This window comes from Brachyhypopomus gauderio, chromosome 1 (genome assembly GCF_052324685.1).
Source record: "Brachyhypopomus gauderio isolate BG-103 chromosome 1, BGAUD_0.2, whole genome shotgun sequence".
In the NCBI taxonomy this organism is placed as follows: domain Eukaryota; kingdom Metazoa; phylum Chordata; class Actinopteri; order Gymnotiformes; family Hypopomidae; genus Brachyhypopomus; species Brachyhypopomus gauderio.
The window spans coordinates 45,780,897-45,799,030 of record NC_135211.1 but is presented as its reverse complement, the minus strand read 5'-3'; the positions used below and the strand labels follow the sequence as shown (position 1 = coordinate 45,799,030).

General features: G+C 42.0%; 2 long non-coding RNA genes across 2 annotated transcripts; one reads left to right on the top strand and one right to left on the bottom strand.

The window, feature by feature from the left end:
• The first annotated feature begins 5,018 nt into the window (after nucleotides 1–5,018).
• Nucleotides 5,019–6,262, top strand: LOC143522122 (uncharacterized). Its single transcript, XR_013132920.1, has 2 exons — nucleotides 5,019–5,346; nucleotides 5,961–6,262. It is a non-coding gene; the product is annotated as an uncharacterized LOC143522122 (long non-coding RNA).
• LOC143522128 (uncharacterized) lies at nucleotides 5,960–14,248 on the bottom strand. Its single transcript, XR_013132923.1, has 4 exons — nucleotides 14,102–14,248; nucleotides 12,757–12,843; nucleotides 8,728–8,838; nucleotides 5,960–6,072 (listed from the first exon to the last, which is right to left on the bottom strand). It is a non-coding gene; the product is annotated as an uncharacterized LOC143522128 (long non-coding RNA).
• Nucleotides 14,249–18,134: the final 3,886 nt, after the last annotated feature.

Sequence of the window (18,134 nt, the reverse complement as noted above, 5' to 3'; positions counted from 1 at the left end):
ATTTTATATATATATATATATATATATATATATATATATATATATATATATATATATATATATATATATATATATATATAAATATATATCTAGGATCTTCATATATATATATATGAAGATCCTAATGGAGATGTGGAGATGGTCTTATATGCTTGGCTGACCAAATGATCACCTTTCAGCTTATTATAACAAGGAGTCAATGCTCTTTTACGGCTGCAGACCAACTGCTGAAGGCACTCTATTAAATTAATGGAATCCAGGGAAGCTCATTCTGACACATGATGGCCTACATTATTTATGACATACATTTGCTTTGAAACATGGCTGTGGTGAGACTTCTTTTTATTTAATTTTTTACAGCATATGTAGCCAATCTTGCACCTTGAGATATCTTATTATGATGAACGATTATAATAATCCTAAAGCATATTTTCATCTGCAGAGTTTAAAGGACAGTGTTGTAATGCAGACGTTTTATACATTTTAAACATGGTCTTACTGAAAATAGATTTGCAAAGGTTGGAGCAAAGAGTATTGGCAATATGGGGTACTGGTTACATATAGTTATGGTTATAGAGAGTACTGGTGATATGGAGGTTTTTCACACACCTGGCATATCTGGTGTTTTTAAGAACTTACAACAATTTAATTTATACTCATGATAATGACTTAAATTAGATTAAATTACTGGTAGCTTAGTTAAACTGTAATTAGATTATGTGGATAAGAATACCATACTTTTAATGTATTAGCATTCAAATGTGTATTTTGATGACACTGTATGTCTAAAAACAAAACAGAACCAAACAAAACAGACATGCCTTTCTGGAAGGTAGCTCAGTTTTGCTATTGAAAGTTACAGAAAGATGCATTTAACATCTGGTGGCATGTATTGCACATCAGTTATTACGTGATTCATTTTCACTGTGTTGCAGCTGTTCTACTCAGAGTCCTCAGAGCTAATTAAAACCCACCATTATCTACGAGAGCTCCCCACACCAGCTTGCGGTCGGTGCGCTCTGCTTTAAACATTTTCAGTGATCGCCCTATTTTTTCTTTTTTCGCCCAGTTTTCTGCACCTTCGTTCCACGATTTTTATTTGCTCTCAGTAAGGGAGAGATCAGAAGGTGATCATTGAAGGGAACGTGCAATTTATTCTCTCCTGACAGGTGGAGCCGCCGTTGGAGCCGCCCGTCCGTCAGACACTCCCATCAACGTGTCAAAGTGATTTCTTGATCAATCGTTTTGGGCGCAGGGAAGTGGCTCGGCTTCAATCTCAAAGTGCGCCGTGCGGAACATGATAGCTGCCCGGGATCTCCTGGCTCCTCCCAGCGCCGCACCAGGACCCAGGGCCTGCGCGACCGTACCGCATGCAGCAGACGCCGACGATGCTTCTCTCCGCCATTCTTCAGTCTTGCTAAAGATTTAACCAATTAACAGCAGTGTGGATTGGCAGTGTCTGTCGGAGGGAGCAGCCGTTGCTTAAGTGTGCCGGTGTTGTGCCGAATTCGGCACGCCCATGGGGAGATGCATCTCCATCTCGGGCGGGCGTGCGGTACGGCTTTCTGGGTGGAGTTATGTCCCACACGTACTGTGTTGTATGTGAATGCTGTCCCTGTTTCAGCCTGTCAGAAAACCCATGTGTTGAGTCCTGTCAGCAGTGCATCCTGTTATGTTTAATACTGAGAGTATTATAATTCAGTATTCTCTAACTGACATTACATTTTATATTTAATTTTATGGTGTTGCATCTGTAAAACAGTCTGTTTGTGTCTACGTGGTTAAAATGATTTTGAAGTTGAAATTTAAACGAAAAGTTGCACGGTGATGCTTTTTTGGCAGACCACCTGCCCCTCCTAATTCTGGCTACACTGGTGTTACATTCGTGAAGCTCGTGGAGTCAACATGAATTGGTCCCTATTCCTATAATATAGCTCTAAAGTGATTCTGAGATAGGGTCAACAGAGAGTGAGTTCCCGAGAAGAGGATGCATCTCATGGTGGGGGTGCTGAATTCGGCTCAACACCGGCTTTGCGTAAAAGCACACTATTAATGAACAATGCATGCAAGCTATGTGGTGTGCAGAAAGGACCAGTGTGACGTCTGGAAACGACTATGCACCGAACACGTCAGACGACCTCATGGTCTGCAGTGAGGTCACTGAAAATGTAAGTCCATAATGCCTCAACACTTACATGTAAGAGTGTGAGACTGAGCAGTCATTTGGAGGTTTCCCTGCACACCAGCTACAAACAGCACACAGGTTTCTGGCATTCAGATCTCTCATCTTGTGATATAGGGGTCCAACAAACACCATAAAGCCATTCTTAGGGATTACTGTTAGGCCAGTTTTTTTCTGAACAATGAAGGCTATTGCACAATAATTAGGAATGTAATAAAATGCACATCCAAATTGTTTATGCCCTCTGTTAGCAATATCTGAGCAAATGTTTTGGTCTTTGGTAGGAATTTTTCCCCAATTCGTTTTAGTAGCTCCAATGCAAGGAATGTAAATTTTCACCTGTCAGAAGAGTTATAGATCAACACTGAATAATAGATACATAAATTCTTATTATTACGAGATTTTCAACATGTCATCACAAAGTGCTTCACTCACAATGAATCACTGAGAAACACATCAAATGTCTGACACTCAAGATGTGCGAAAAATGATATCAAATCTGTAAACTTTTCTTTTTTTTTTTTTTTTTTTTTTTGAACATTTCAGTCTAATATCAGGGCCTGTGCATGTGACACACCGCTTGGTTTTGAAGAAAAAAGCCTCACGAAGGAGGAAGAATCTGGTCGTCTCTGACGTTTGCTGCTTTAGTGAAGCGGTTTCGTTCATAAAAAGATTCCTTAGGGATATAATGCGAACTGAACAGGTCTAAAAAATACCTCAGAACTTGTAGAAATAGGCACTTTTGTCCTAAACGATTTCTGCTATCCTCTCTCTCTTTCTCTCTCTCTCTCTCAAAGGAATGATTTTTAATGAGTTTAAATGAAGTCCTTACAATCAAACAGTACACAGGGAACAGTGTCTCTGTGCATTTGTAAACAGATCCTAATTCACTGCCGAGCAGCGTTCAGAACATAAATGTGAGGGGTTACTGCTCAAGGGCTGGCGGACTAATAAATATTCATGGCTCTGAAATTGTCACTTACATTGAGATTAGAGGATGCAAATTATGCATTAATAAAGCCCCACCCCCCGCTCCCCCCCATGCTGTAACACATAAGCAGTGAGCCACGACCCTAGCAGACACTAATAATGACTGATTACTGAAGTCCATCGTTGGCGAAGTACTGTAATGAAGCAAGTGTGTGTAAAGCGCGTCTGACTAAGCTGACACTTTCCCGCCACGTGGTTCATGGGTGTACCGTTGGTTATCACATGGTCCATTAAGGACCTATTTGTAGTTCTGCACTTTAATCTGAACCTGAGGATTAACGAAGACGGATCATGCGAGGGAAGCAGACGGCGTGCACCCACTGTGAACAAGACCCCCACTCCTCCCCGTAGGCGAAAACTGCCACTTCAATACCTCTCGCAATACACCTGAGCATCCCAGCAGAAAATCTTAGAGTTAGCAAAGAAAGACGGAGTTGCAAATGACCGACACTGTCAGCAGTATCTCCTCCCTTAAAAAAACACATATCAAAAGCAAGAGAAACTGGGAGGGTCAGATGCCAACCTGGAGTGATGAGCTTTTATGTTACCATTTGCTCAGGAGTGACTCCTACAAGACTACAAAATCTGTTGTGGAGGGAGGCATTTAAACTAATTGGACAGTTTATGTCAAGCACTGCTTTGCAGTAGGATGGTTTAATAGTGGTGTGTGTGTGTGTGTGTGTGTGTGTGTGTGTGTACATCTAAAGTCATAGCAGGCCTTAAGCTGTTTTCTACATCTAGAATTTAAAAAATTAATTTCAATGGAGGATACTTAAACTGCTATGGAGCCTAATTGCTTACACTGACCTAAACACCAGCAAAGACAAATAAACTATTTAGTGTATAGTCAGCTATTGGTTTTTTTAACAAGGCAACTTACAAAAAGCCTTTTTCAACAGGTTCAGGTCTACAATTCACCTGCAAAATCACAAATTCATTCAAACATTCATTAACTCCCCGCCCGTGTACACAAAAAGTCACACCGCTCCATGCAATTTTTTTATTCTTCGACCTCGCCGGTGGTCAGAACTGCCAACCAACTGTCATATCACTTATTATATTCTAGCGTTAACCGAGGAGATGATCGAACAGCAGCCATCCATATTTAATACATAGAAAGGCCAGGGTGCCCTGTGTCCACCCTCCGTCGAGCAAGCGAGAGAGAGAGAGAGAGAGAGAGAGAGAGAGAGAGAGAGAGAGAGAGAGAGAGAGAGAGAGAGGAGAGAGAGAGCGTGACGGAGGGGAGCGAGCTCGTCTCCCGCACGCGCACAGCCATCTCGAAAGGCGCTGACCCGCGAAATCTGTGAGAAAAGAAACAATATTAGTAACTGGAGTCCCCACTCACCCGGTCCGATCTCTGAAAGAGTGACATGCTCTTGAAACATTTGTGGTGAAGGATAAAAAAAATCACATAAGAAAAGAGAACAGAAACCAACGTGCGTGCGTGGGTGTGTGTGGGTGTGCGCGTGCACGCGCGTGCTTAGGGGTTTGAAATGCACAACAGTGCCCTCGCGTTTGTTTTTGTTTTGTTTGTGAATGGTAAATACTAGTTTGCTTTCTCCTACTACCCAACCGCGCCACGTCCTAACGAGTTGCGTTCGATGTGAAAGTTTCAATTGCAATTCCACATCAAAAAATTGCGGCATAAAAGACGTCGTCATGTGTCTACCGCTCTCACGTACCCCGTCTCATTTTTTATCTTCCGCACTTCCTCGCTACAACCACGGATAAGATTTTTTTTCTTGGTGATACATAGTACTATTCTTCTTGTTCTCCGTTCTTCTTGTCCACTGCATTGCAACACTCAACCTTAGTGTAACCCAGGTATAAATATTGCTCAGTTGATTATAAAATAATTATACAGTATTTTATATTTTAATAAAATAATATAAAATAATTAATTATTCGCAGTAATTAAATAAACATAAAATTATATAAGCATATTTATTTTACTCCTTTGAACTAAGGAAGTAGGCTACTAGCCAATCAGGTTTAAGCCCCTCCTACCACATAATTTGAAGGTTGGTACAAACTTTATCTCTCTCTTTTCTCTTCGCGCTTGTTCAGCACAGACGTGCATCTGAGCTTTCCTTTTTCAATTAAACTGTTACGAGAGACATATCGACGAGTTCCTGGAACCCCATCTTGACATTGCATGTGTTTAACGAGCTTTGGTAAGATGTGTTTTGTGAATTAAAGCGGTTATTAACTGTAAAATGAGTTCAGAATGGTGCTCAGTTTGATATTAGTTTGTCTCTTATTAAATGCAAGATGTTAGCATTACCAAGTAGTTAATAAATATATATATATCTGCAGAGCCCTGCACATTCAACGTAGTTGTGTGTGTAAGATGGCGGTACCATGTGCGCGAATGAAAATGGTTGATGTTACCTGTTATGGTCACCTGATGGTGCCTATCGCCCATGTTTTAGCTATGCTAAAACGTAGCTATGCTATGCTTCCCTTATGTTCTTAGCTTTGCTGAGCAGTTAAGGTTATATGCTCAGGCAAATATTGTTATTGCTCTATAAGTAATATTATTCATAAAATCATATTATAAAATTGTACAGTTAAAAGCTATAGAATGTTTTGTATTAGATTATTAATTTTATTGACAGTTAATATGGTTATTGTCATATTGTCTATTTATTTTCCTGTGAATTTAAGTTATATGATTCATTTGAATTGTTACAAGATTTATTTGTTGTATGTGGTATATATGTGTGTGTACACAATGGGATTGTGCTATGTTGGGAAAAACGTGACTTTATGCCTATTTGGTGTACAGGTCAGGTTTTATTGGAGCCTTGAGTGATTACCAGCTCTGATAGCAGGACACCCCATCCACAGGTGCCCTTCTTGAGTTCTGATTTCTCCGGTAAGGAGTGGCGAGCCAAGTCCTGAAAAAGAGATAAAGCAATTGCATGCAGAAGAGAATACTACGGAACTGGACTGAGACACACACGCACGCACGCACACACACACACACACATGTATGTTTTTATTTATTTTTTATTCTGTCTACCCATTCACCTGATGTGCTGATAATCTCCAGGTTTGTAAGATCCCCAAATTAAATCTTTATTTACATGGTCTGAGTCACTGAATTTATCCTCCAAGACTTACCAGCTCTTTCACGAGCCTAGATCTGGTCCAAAGAATATACAGCACGAAACCCCACTGCCATTGTTGAACACGTTACATAAAGTGGCGAGCCAGCCAGGAGCTGGTTAAAACTAATAATAATTGAAGTAACTCAGAGCTGATTTTTCTGAGACCAACTTACACGTATAGTTTAAATACATTGTTCAGCCCTGTTTTTGCATTTTTTGCATTGGAAAGGAACCATGGAGATTATCCAGTCAGAGAACATAGAAGTGCATAATTCTCTGTTAGTAAAGGGGATCACAGGATCTGAGTCAGATGAAGGGCTAATGGATGTTTTAAAGACCTATGGGTCAATTAGCAGGGTAATCCCTATCACAAACCCAGATTCCGAACTGCACAACCATGCTATAGTTGAGTACAATTATAGTACAGCAGTAGAGTCATTGCAATCTATTCTGCCTTTCACGCACCAGAACAAAGTCAATCCTACTGTGATTTATCATGTAAATACCCTGTCTAGTGTATATCCAAGTGAAGACAGTGCAGGTGCAACATTAAAATACCTGAACATACTAAAAGACGTTGCTAAACGTAGCGGAAAGCCTTTTAGTGCTGTGTTACAGGAGGAGCTGTGTCACATGTCCAGATCACTCAGTCTTGCTGATGAAGAAAATGTAAAGAGTGGTGATGATGATTGTTCTGAAACTGATCAAGAGAAGGAAGTCTTCCCCGCACACCATACTCCTGAGCCAAGTAAGTTGAGCACAACCCAGTTACCTCATGTCAGCAGTAACAGTCAACCCCTCTCAACACCCAAACTTGCTGCCAAGTCATCACACAGGGTAAGCACTAGCGACTTAAACCCCACTGAAGTGCAAAGGGTCATCGTGGAACACATAGTGAAGAGCGAAGGAGTTGCATCACAGCATTATAATGCACTCCGACTCAGAACATTTTCGGGAAGGATTCCATGCTCTAGTAATGAAGCAGATTATGAAACATGGCGCAACAATGTAGAACTCATGTTAGAAGACCCTACTCTTCCTGAGATGCACCAAACCAGAAAGATTATAGAGAGCCTTGCACCACCCGCCACAGATATCATCAGACATTTAGGCCCGCATGCCACGCCAAGTGCATACCTTGAGCTTCTAGATTCTGCATTCGGTACTGTGGAAGATGGAGATGAGTTGTTCGCGAAGTTTATGAACACTTTTCAGAATGCAGGCGAGCGACCATCCAGTTACTTACATAGGCTGCAGAGGGCATTGAGTATGGCTGTAAGAAGAGGTGGCATTCCCATGTCAGAATCCAACAAACACCTTCTTAAGCAATTTTGTAGAGGATGTTGGGACGATGTTTTGATTTCTGAGCTACGATTAAAGCAAAGAAAAGACAGTCCACCCACCTTTTCAGAGCTTTTGTTGTCCCTTAGGACTGAGGAAGACAAGCATGCTGTCAAAACCACACGAATGAAACAACATCTCGGATTATCAAAGCAAAGAACTCATGTCAATGCTCAAATAGCATACCCAGGTCAAGATGTGAGCCAAGTGTATGATTATTCCATGTCCACAAAGGAAGTCCCTTCTGAAACAGAGCAGCTGAGAAGACAAATCGCAGAGCTAAAAGCGCAGGTAGTGTCTATGCAGCAGAAAAAGGAGGTGAGGGCAAAAGTTAAAACACCCAAAAGCATAGCTGAAACCCAAAGCACCTGCAGTTCTACAAAGGTTTTGCCTGTTTCTGCCAGTAGAGAGCATTTTGAGACTGTGGACGGTGTCCAGAAGAGTAAACCCAGAGCCTGGTACTGTTTTAGGTGTGGACAGGATGGACACATTGCTAATGTGTGCAGCAACGCCCCTAATGCCAAGTTAGTTGAGCAAAAGAAGAAAGAACTGAGGGAAAAGCAACACCGATGGGAAGTACAGTCTGCAACTTTAAACGAGTAACTGTTCCTGTTGAGGGACAAACAGGAACACGAGAATCAAGATGTCCCACTAACCATCAAAAGCACAATGCAACAAATCATTATCATTCTACTTGTGGTGCCAACGCACTACCAAAAGGGTTAATTGGTGCCAAGTGTACCGCACAAGTAAGAATTTCTGGACAAGAACATCAATGCCTTTTAGACACTGGTTCCCAGGTAACAACTATTCCTTGGTCCTTCTATAAAGCTAACCTGACTGAACAGCCCATTAAACCTTTAACTGATTTGCTTGAAGTCAGGGGAGCAAATGGCCAACTAGTACCCTATGAAGGTTATGTTGAAGTAGCAGTCACCTTCCCAAAAGAAATCACTGGTTCTGAATTTGAAGTCTCCACACTAGCCTTAATTGTCCCAGATCTTTGCACAGAGGGCTCATCACAAGTTCTCATAGGAACAAACACATTAGATACTCTGTACAAAGAATCCTTTGGAGCTCAACTTCCTAAGCACTACTCACCTTACTATGGGTATCGCGCTGTGCTGAAAACACTTCAGTTGAGACATGGGCAAAGCACAAAAGGTCCCCTAGGCCTGGTGAAACTGTGCGGGAGGGAACCAACATTCATCCCTGCAAGGCAAAGAGTCACTGTTAATGCAGAGGCGAGAATTAACAAATTCAGCATGGAAAAGTCCGCTGTATTAGAACCACCATCAGCAACATCACTGCCAGGTGGAATTTTCATTGCAAGTTCTTTAATCCACCTTCCATCTGTAAACACACACAAAGTCAAGGTAACTCTGCATAATGAATTGGACCATGATGTTATCATTCCTCCAAATAGAGTCATTGCAGAGTTAAATGCTGTACAGCACATTGTTACCCAAGAGCACAATGTTGGTGATTCCGGGTCAACTCCAGTGGATTCAGCTCTTAAAACCAGCATTGGTTTTGACTTTGGAAATTCACCACTGTCTACAGAATGGAAGGAACGGATCTCTGAAAAGCTTAACTCTGTGCTTGAGGTATTTGCCAGACATGACTTAGATTTCGGCCATACATCCAATGTGAAACATCACATTACTCTTAATGATCAGACTACTTTCAAGCAGCGTGCAAGACCTATTCACCCCCAAGACATAGAGGCGGTCAGAAAGCATCTTCAAGACCTACAACATTCAGGTGTGATCAGAGAGTCAGAGTCTCCTTTTTCCTCTCCCATTGTTGTAGTGCGAAAAAAAGACGGTACTGTGAGGTTATGCATAGACTATCGCAAGCTCAATTTACAGACTGTCAAAGACTCATATGCCTTACCAAATCTGGAAGAGTCCTTCTCAGCCCTGAATGGATCAAAGTGGTTCTCAGTGCTCGATTTAAAATCTGGGTATTACCAGATTGAAGTTGAGGAGTGTGACAAGCAAAAGACCGCATTTGTCTGCCCGCTAGGCTTCTGGGAATTTAATAGAATGCCACAAGGCATCACTAATGCGCCAAGCACATTCCAGAGGTTGATGGAGAAGTGTATGGGAGAGCTAAATTTGAAAGAAGTGTTAGTTTTCCTGGATGATATTATAGTGTTTTCAAAAACGCTTGAGGAACACGAACAACGGCTCCTGAAAGTCTTATACCGGCTTAAAGAGTACGGATTGAAGCTCTCACCAGAGAAATGTAGGTTTTTCCAGTCCTCTGTTCATTACTTGGGACATGTGATCTCCCAGAATGGAGTTGAAACTGATCCTGAGAAGCTGGAAGCCCTTAAAACCTGGCCAAAGCCTCGAAACCTCAAAGAACTCAGATCATTCCTTGGTTTCTCTGGATATTACAGAAGGTTCATCAAAGATTATTCAAAGATCATTAAGCCTTTGACGAATCTCACTGTCGGCTACCCTCCATTACGCAAAGGATCTAAGCCACACAACACAAGTGGGAAATACCTTGATCCAAAAGAGCCATTTACTGAGAGATGGACACCTGACTGTGAAGAAGCCTTCACAACCATTATAGAGAAACTCACTTCTGCTCCGGTTCTAGGGTTTGCTGACCCAAAAATGCCCTACATTCTTCATACAGATGCTAGCACGACCGGCCTTGGGGCTGCTTTATATCAGGAGCAAGAAGGCCAGATGAGAGTAATTGCTTTTGCAAGCCGAGGGCTCTCGCGCAGCGAATCCAGGTATCCAGCACACAAACTCGAATTCCTCGCCCTCAAATGGGCAGTAACAGAAAAATTCTCAGATTACCTTTATGGAAATTCATTTACGGTGGTGACTGACAGTAATCCCCTTACGTACATATTAACCTCTGCTAAACTTGATGCTACTGGTTACAGGTGGCTATCAGCCCTTTCCACCTTCACATTCAACCTTCAATATCGTGCTGGGAACAAAAACCAAGATGCAGATGGCCTATCAAGACGCCCTCACGGTGAACTAATTAATGATTCTCTATCCCAAAAGGAACAGGAACGGCTGAAGCAGTTTGTCCAGCATCACATACCTGATTATGATCTATCCGAAATAAATCAGGAAGTGATCATGGCCATGTGTGAGAAGCATTTCATTGTGAGTGATTATGGTGACTGCAGATCTCCCATCACTGCTGTGGAGTCACTGTGCATTCAGGCAAATGCCATTCCAGACCTTTTTGAAAAGGGACCCGAGTCTGTTTTCAGTTTTCCGATGACTACTTTGAGGGAAGAGCAAAGATCTGATTCATGTCTTCGTGAGGTGATATTTCAGTTAGAGACGGGGGAAAGGCCATGTCCAACTGTGCGAGCCGAACTACCTGAATTGCCATTATTACTAAGAGAATGGAACCGTCTTGAAGTACATAATGGAATCCTGTACAGACGGCGACAAGAAGGAGAGCAAACACAGCATCAGTTGGTATTGCCAGATAAACTGCGCCCCCTAGTGCTAGAGTACCTACATGATAATATGGGCCACATGGGCATAGAACGCACATTAGATCTTGTGCGTTCCAGATTCTTCTGGCCCAGAATGGCCTTGGATGTTGAGCATAAGGTCAAAACTTGCAATAGATGTGTGAGACGGAAAGCTTTACCTGAAAAGGCAGCACCCTTAGTCAATATCACAGTTTCCAGACCTTTAGAACTGGTTTGTATGGACTTTTTGAGCATTGAGCCAGATCAAAGTGGTACGAAGGATGTTTTGGTAATAACAGATCACTTCACAAAATATGCTATTGCAGTCCCAACCCCTAATCAGAAAGCACGCACGGTAGCTAAATGTTTGTGGGAAAACTTTATTGTGCACTACGGCTTCCCAGAGCGCTTGCACAGTGACCAAGGCCCGGACTTTGAGTCCAAAACCATAAAGGAACTCTGCAATCTCGCAGGAATCCAAAAGACAAGAACCAGCTCTTACCATCCCCGGAGCAATCCTGTTGAAAGGTTCAACCGGACCTTGCTTAATATGCTCGGTACTCTGACAACCCAAGAGAAATCTCATTGGCGTGACTTCGTAAAACCTTTGGTTCATGCATATAATTGCACGAAGAATGAGGTCACTGGTTTTGCGCCATATGAACTAATGTTTGGCAGACAACCAAGACTGCCAGTAGACATAGCTTTTGGCCTACCAGTCAAGGAAACCCCAAATATATCACATTCGCAGTACGTCAAAGCTCTGAAATCTCACCTTGAGGAGAGCTACAGAATAGCCACCCAAAATGCTTTGAAGTCTGCTGGAAGAAATAAAAGCAGATTTGATAAACTGGTGACTGAATCAAAATTGGAAGCTGGAGACAAGGTTCTGGTTAGGAATGTGCGCATTAGAGGAAAACACAAGCTTGCTGACAAATGGGAGGCTGATGTGTATGTAGTTGTCAGTCGTGCAGGAAATTTACCTGTATTCACAGTCCAACCTGAAAATAAAGATGGTCCCCAACGTACCTTACACAGAGACCTGCTGTTGCCCTGTGGATTTCTGTCAACACCAAATAAAGACACCATGCCATCTACTAAGACTTGCAGACCCAGAACCAGATCAAGACAAACGGTTAGTGAGATGAATGATAGCCTAGAATCAGAACCAGAGGATAATGAGTTGAACCTCCTCCCTGCACCATTCCCGGCAGGAGAGTCTAGACTTACCAAATTGTGTGTCTATGATCCCAAGAAACCCATTCCTACTCAGAATGAGGGAGCGGAAATGAAAGGTGATACTAAGCACAGTGAAGAAAGCAATCAAAAGGTACCTGCGGTTTCTGCTGTGGATGTTCCCAGAATACCTGAAGTAGCACAAGCTACATCAAATGCAAGCATGCCTGCAAAATGTGCCATCAGTAACTTACCTGTTGACTACATTCTTGATCCTGGTGATGAACCCCTTGGATTGTCTAGAGAAACCACAACTGATTATGACGTACCTGCTGTAAAACCTATTGAGAAGGAAAAAAATTACCTACCTGACTTACCTCACCTGACAACCGATGTTCCCAAGGTATGTGAAGTTTCTGCCGAAGTAACAGCAAGCTCAAGTGATGAATCTGCTGAAAGTCCTGTGGAAGCAAAAGAAAATTACTTACCTTGTCCGATGATTGATGTCCCCAGAGCGTCTGAAGATCCTGATTTTAGCGAAATGACAGCAAGCACCAGTAACGAACCTGCAGGACCTGTTGACACAGAAACCTCTGTGAGGCGTTCCCATAGAATTCCTGTACAGCCTAAAAAGTTCCATTATCCCCAATTAGGGAACCCACTTATTTCAGTTGTCCATTCCCTATTCCAAAGTCTTAACACAGCCATTATTGATTCTATGAGTAGTTTTGAAACTGTAGAAACTCTTCCTAACCTATCGTTGCATCACTCTAAAGTTGTGTAATTACCTGTATGCAATGGGACTTGCATATATTTTGAGGGGGAGGGTGTAACCCAGGTATAAATATTGCTCAGTTGATTATAAAATAATTATACAGTATTTTATATTTTAATAAAATAATATAAAATAATTAATTATTCGCAGTAATTAAATAAACATAAAATTATATAAGCATATTTATTTTACTCCTTTGAACTAAGGAAGTAGGCTACTAGCCAATCAGGTTTAAGCCCCTCCTACCACATAATTTGAAGGTTGGTACAAACTTTATCTCTCTCTTTTCTCTTCGCGCTTGTTCAGCACAGACGTGCATCTGAGCTTTCCTTTTTCAATTAAACTGTTACGAGAGACATATCGACGAGTTCCTGGAACCCCATCTTGACATTGCATGTGTTTAACGAGCTTTGGTAAGATGTGTTTTGTGAATTAAAGCGGTTATTAACTGTAAAATGAGTTCAGAATGGTGCTCAGTTTGATATTAGTTTGTCTCTTATTAAATGCAAGATGTTAGCATTACCAAGTAGTTAATAAATATATATATATCTGCAGAGCCCTGCACATTCAACGTAGTTGTGTGTGTAAGATGGCGGTACCATGTGCGCGAATGAAAATGGTTGATGTTACCTGTTATGGTCACCTGATGGTGCCTATCGCCCATGTTTTAGCTATGCTAAAACGTAGCTATGCTATGCTTCCCTTATGTTCTTAGCTTTGCTGAGCAGTTAAGGTTATATGCTCAGGCAAATATTGTTATTGCTCTATAAGTAATATTATTCATAAAATCATATTATAAAATTGTACAGTTAAAAGCTATAGAATGTTTTGTATTAGATTATTAATTTTATTGACAGTTAATATGGTTATTGTCATATTGTCTATTTATTTTCCTGTGAATTTAAGTTATATGATTCATTTGAATTGTTACAAGATTTATTTGTTGTATGTGGTATATATGTGTGTGTACACAATGGGATTGTGCTATGTTGGGAAAAACGTGACTTTATGCCTATTTGGTGTACAGGTCAGGTTTTATTGGAGCCTTGAGTGATTACCAGCTCTGATAGCAGGACACCCCATCCACAGGTGCCCTTCTTGAGTTCTGATTTCTCCGGTAAGGAGTGGCGAGCCAAGTCCTGAAAAAGAGATAAAGCAATTGCATGCAGAAGAGAATACTACGGAACTGGACTGAGACACACACGCACGCACGCACGCACACACACACACATGTATGTTTTTATTTATTTTTTATTCTGTCTACCCATTCACCTGATGTGCTGATAATCTCCAGGTTTGTAAGATCCCCAAATTAAATCTTTATTTACATGGTCTGAGTCACTGAATTTATCCTCCAAGACTTACCAGCTCTTTCACGAGCCTAGATCTGGTCCAAAGAATATACAGCACGAAACCCCACTGCCATTGTTGAACACGTTACATTAGACAGTGTGATTGTGTAGCTCTGCACACCAAGACTAAGACTGACTGCAGATCAGTCTCTGTTCGCGTGTGAGAGAGTGAGTGAGTGAGTAAATGTGTGACAGAGAGAGAGAGAGACTGTGTGTTTGTGAGTGTGTGTGTGTGTGTGTGTGTGTGTGTGTGTGAGGGGGGGGGGACACTGTGAGAGTGAGTGAGTGAGTGTCAGAGAGAGAGAGAGATACTGTGTGTGTTTGTGAGTGAGTGTGTGTGTGTGTGTGAGAGAGAGAGAAAGAGTCTCAGGAGCTTAATGTCTCATGGTGCATGAGATGACCGAGCGCGGCAGGTGACAGCAGGAGAGGTTTCGTCCTTGCAGCTATAAGCAGAGTCCCTGTTTCCATTATCTGCATATGTATTATTCTCACATGCCCCTGGGTGCCTAAGGAACAGGGATCATTTAATTTCAGACCCTACCAAGCCATGTATGAAGGAGAACTCATAAGTCCTTTCCATTTATGCATGACCCACAGTTCACACTGCACGTGGATCTAACCTGGGCTGTATATCCATTTAGCGAGGAAAAAAGAAGCTTTGACACAGTATTATAGCGCTGCCTTATCCACCTAAGATAAGTGTATATCGGTTTTGGTTAAAAGTTTCTAGTTTACAACACTTTATTACTTCATTACTAGCTTCCTGCACTAGTGCTCTAAGCTAGTAAACACATTAATATGTAAATAGGCCTAAGGGTAATTCTCCTCAGATATCTCATACATCTCAGATGTTTTCAAGTAGTAAACACACTGCATTACCTTTTGCTTTTTCACAGTGAAAGTACAAATTGATGGATATTAGACTCTAGGCAAACACCAGTACCTCTGATTACTCCAGTACACACACACACACACACACACACACACACACACACACACACACACACACACACACACACACACACACACACACACACACACACACACACATACACACACACACACACACACACACACTTTCTATAAAATTCACATTTCCTGTTTACCCACAGTTATTGTGGAAAAAAAACAAAACAAACAAAAACACAATAGGCAATTCAACAGCAAATTTATGGATGCAAGCTGGCCCTATGTCTATGAAAGGCCCCATGCAAGAACACGTAGCACACGCAAATACAACAAACAAGCAGGCTTGATGAAGTCAGAGCATCAAAAGTCCGTTTTTCCCCACTATATTTCATTTTTCACATTGTGCTGATGGCTTTTCAATAGGTCTTTCAGCATAAGCTTGTAGAGTCACTTGGCAGTAATTGCTCACAGCCACAGAAAGGCAGCTCTGCTCTACAATCAATGGTTGCTATTGTTACCAGCCGAATTACAGATTTACCACTAAAGGCCCTTCAGTGTTCACTCGGCAAAGCGTGAGATTGGAGTTTATACGCTTTTACCATCAACTGCGGTCTTTACAGCTGTGAGGAGTGCACATGCACACGTATGTAAATACACGATAATAGGGCTTCTTACTCAGCACAGACCGCAGAGGGCCCGTCTACCTGCAGAGAAGCGCGCAGCAGTTTCGGACAAAAGTAAATGACCTGAAAGTTCATTTTACAAATAGCTAACAGCCTCCACTAGTTACACAGATGTTACAGTTAAATGGAGGGGTTCAGGAATGAGTACCGCAGTTTAGTTTTAAGGGCCGTACAAACCTAATCCAACAGTGTAAGGCCAGGTGAGTGTCCAAACCTGTCTGCTTTGATAACACGTGCCTGTCCTTACATGGATAAAAGAATACAGAGCCAATCCTGACCGGCAGGGTGAGTCATCCACAGGAGGCCTGTGGGGTACTGTGAGGGTAGATGGAAGTGGGGCGGAAGAGGGCACAAGTGGGGCGGAAGAGGGCACAAGTGGGGCAGAAGAGGGCACAAGTGGGGCGGAAGAGGGCACAAGTGGGGCACAAGTGGGGCGGAAGAGGGCACAAGTGGGGCGGAAGAGGGCACAAGTGGGGCAGAAGAGGGCACAAGTGGGGCAAAGGAGGGCACAAGTGGGGCAGAAGAGGGCACAAGAGGGGCAGAAGAGGGCACAAGAGGGGCAGAAGAGGGCACAAGTGGGGCAGAAGAGGGCACAAGTGGGGCGGAAGAGGGCACAAGTGGGGCAGGCCGACTGCTGTACCCTGCAGAACTCTAACTGGTTCTGTCTCACTAAACGGAGAAACCTCACATTCACGATGACGCTGGGTCAGGGCACTGAAGTGCAAGGACCGACTCCTAGCTTATTTGTTTATTTTCTGTCAAAGTTTCTCAAATGATTAAATTGAAATACATGAGTAAAACTGAATCTTATGCTGCTTAGCTGTTATCATTTTTAATTTCCTTAAACTTTTTGGCCTCTATATAGAACTACGATAATGCAGAACAATTATTCAGTGAATTAGAACCCAGTAATGGCACCTCAGATGACCAGTAATAAGATTCTGCATTTCCAATATGAGCGTTACTACCCAGGGTTAATTAGCAGAGGAAGGTTTGTGCCCGCTGTGAGCTCTCAGTGCTGGACTGTCCTACTCAACGAAGGCTGAAGAATGAACAGTGCTATGATAAAGCTGCAAAAATGTACTTTGCAAGAGCTGCAGCACAACATGTAGATAACACTATTGATCCTAGATGGGACATTTAGGTGTAAGATTAGTAGTAATATATAGTGAACATGTAGTGAAGTACTATAAAGAGAAAAATCAATCTAAAGAGAAAGTAGCATTGTAGAAGAGAAGCCCATAGCTTTCAGTAAATATCGCCCACCAGCGTCGTTTAAATATCTTACAGGTCTACAAAACCCTGGAAGCAGACGTATTTGCTTTTTAAAACCTTTAGAATGTAACAGACAAGCAAAAGTAAACTACGGAGGAAAGTTTAAACAGTCAAAACAGGTTCGGATTTGTAGATTTATCTGGTGCTCGTGTACAGATTAAAGTGTCATGTAGAGCAGGCGTGTTTGAAGCTCACCTCCCTGACTCTCCTCCGACGTGCACTAGCGACTCAGTCACTCTGATCGAGCATATTCTGCACAGCAACATAAAACACACACACACACACACACCTCTGGGGAAATAAGAGCTGTGTATATCATTACGAAATAAATATTTTAGCAACCTGATAAATCAGCTCAAATTTTATCCAGTTCACTTGGAATATGAGAATGTGAACATTTTGCAAATGACAGACTATTTAACCACAGGACTCTTGAAGTAAGGCAGGCCAATCAGACAGCTACGCCACAGTCTGTAGGGAGATGTGCAGAAACCCACACTCGGTAATGCACCCAAAAATATCATGTGTCAGGCGGAAAGAGTGGCTGTGTGCTCCTGCCTGGTGTGTTTGAAACCAAATAATAAGTGTGAGGTTAAAACGCTTTAATCTGAGGCAAATTAGATCTACACTAACTGAACAGTTTAACGCTGCCTCTCTTTATATTAGGATACTTTATGCTAGATGCAAAATATGCATAATTTCACATTATGAATTGTAAAATGAATGTTTAATGTACTAATATCGTGAGTAACTGTGATACATTCATTCATTCCACTTCTTTTTTATGATTTGTCCTTGGCGTGGACAGGCACCTGCTACACTACATCTCAGCCACCACTCAAACAGATAAACACTTGCCTCCAGGTGGCAGT